A 2,500-nucleotide genomic window follows, 5' to 3' on the forward strand; every position below is an offset into this window, starting at 1 on the left:
ATATATATGTGTATGTGTATATATATTATACACATACACATATGGATGGAATGAATAACTTTGTGAAGGACATCATCTAAGATATCATTGAGAACGTCCTGAATCCACGTCTCCAAGACCTCCAGTGTGCGAGGTTTTGTCTTGTACACCTTTTTTCTGTAACTCCACAGGTTAAAAATCTCATGGAGTGAGATCTGGACTTCTTGGAGTTCTGGACTTTTGAACTTCTTTGGTCACAGTCTGCAGGTTTTAGCTCCTGCATGTAATGGGGTTTCCACTGATGACAATTCAATTCTTTAAGTAACACCATACACATTGTTAGTCCACATTCACGAGCCTCTTGATGTGTTGATTTTTGCGGGCTGCAATTAAACATTTCCTACACTGTTGCCATATTCTCCACTAATCAGCATGTGGCTGGACGGCCACTTCTTCTTGCATCATTCACAGAGCCCGTGGCCATTTGCTTTGCTGACAATTTTTTATTGTCTCTAGACAAAGTGTTGCATGCTTACCTTTCCACGCATGCCGCCATCTCTGAATCAAAGCAATGAAATTCCACACTTCATAGCGTGCTGCAATCTTAGTTCACTCATCAACAGTCAAGTGTCTGGCCATCTGCAAAATAAGAAATGAGATATAAGACAATAAAAAGAATAAAAAATCCCCATTAGTGTTGTCTATTTAAAAGATATTTTTGTCATGACTTCAGTGTTATGAAACATTCTATAAGCAATTTCTAATGCCTAGTTACTTTCCACCCACCCTGTATATATGTTACACATATGTGTGTGTGTGTGTGTGTGTTAGCAATGGAAGCAGCATTGATTCAGAATAGGTATATGTTATATGTTATGTAATATGGATATCTTGTAGAAAGCCACAAAACTGTGTATTTGTCTTGAGAAAGATTCTTGTATAGACCTATAATGGTGAAAAGCACAGAACCATAACAGTAGCTTTATTTCTGCAACTGATACACTTCTATGTTTTTCGTCTATATGTAAAACTTTCTCAAGATGAAGACAGCAGCATTTTCCCTGCAATATATATTATATACAATATATACAGATGAATATACATACAAGAATATGAATACACACACACACACACACAAACACGCACGCACACACACACACACACACACACACATATATATATATATATATATACATACATATATATACATATACATACACACACTCTCTCTCTCTCTCACCCACACACATACACAGTTTACTCTTCCATTGAGGTAAAATCAACAAAAAAAGTACTCAATCCAGTGAGAAATAAATATCTTTTAATATACACAGAATAAAAGATAGCTTTGGAGCTGATAGCTTTTTTACTGATAGCTTTGGAGGTGTGGATCTTGGAGATGTGGATCTAGGTAGGTCTTATAACACACGTTGTGTCAGCAAACAAACGTCAGGCTCTGAGCACATGGCCTATTTGATTTGCAAATCAAGATGCTGCTTCAAGAGAAATCATGAGGAAAAAAATGAAAAGAAGTCAGATGCAAAAATCAGGAGGGTGAAGGAAAAGTGAAACAGAAAGAAAATAAGAGTTCTCTTTCAGTAGACCATGTGCTCAGAGCCTACAGATTGCTTGGAGACAGAAAGCATGTTATAAAACCCTGCTTAGATGCACATTTCCAGAGCAAGAAACTGTTAGCAGCATATATCTCTATTCTGTGTACATTAAATTACATATATATATAATATTAGGGACATCTATATATACATCTATATATACATACATACATATATATATATATATATACACATATATATATATTATATATATATATGTATATGAATGTGTGTGTATATATAAATATACATATATATATATATATATACACAGACATACATACATATATACACATATATATGTATATATCTGATATATATCTATGTATGTACATATATGCATGTATATATATACATGTATGTATATAAATATAAATACATACATATATATATATGTATATATATACATATATTTATATATATATATATATATATATATATATATATATATATATACATATACATATATATATATATATATATATATATATATAGTTTTAGGGAAAATAACCAATTTTCAAGAACTCATCGATGAAAATCCACTATCACATATAGAAAAATTAATATTAAAAGCACAATAAATGAGTATAATATAAAGTAAAGTAAATATCATAAGATAAATATAATAAAAAGATTACACGTGTTTCATAACCAATTTTCAAATAGAAAAGAAATTTAAATCGATTAAAATCAATTGAAATTATCGAAAATAAGTTCTATTCAAAAATATAGCTACTCGTCAGATCGTAATTAGAACAATAATTAGATATATATCTCAACCAACAATAAGTACCAAATGAATTAATATGAAATACTTATTATATAAAGATAGAAAAATTATTTAAAAAATATCATAATATCAAAATAATAACCATTCAATAATCATCCCTTCATCCATAATAATAACA

The sequence above is a fragment of the Octopus bimaculoides genome, chromosome 15 (genome assembly GCF_046866305.1).
Source record: "Octopus bimaculoides isolate indiv1 chromosome 15, ASM4686630v1, whole genome shotgun sequence".
In the NCBI taxonomy this organism is placed as follows: domain Eukaryota; kingdom Metazoa; phylum Mollusca; class Cephalopoda; order Octopoda; family Octopodidae; genus Octopus; species Octopus bimaculoides.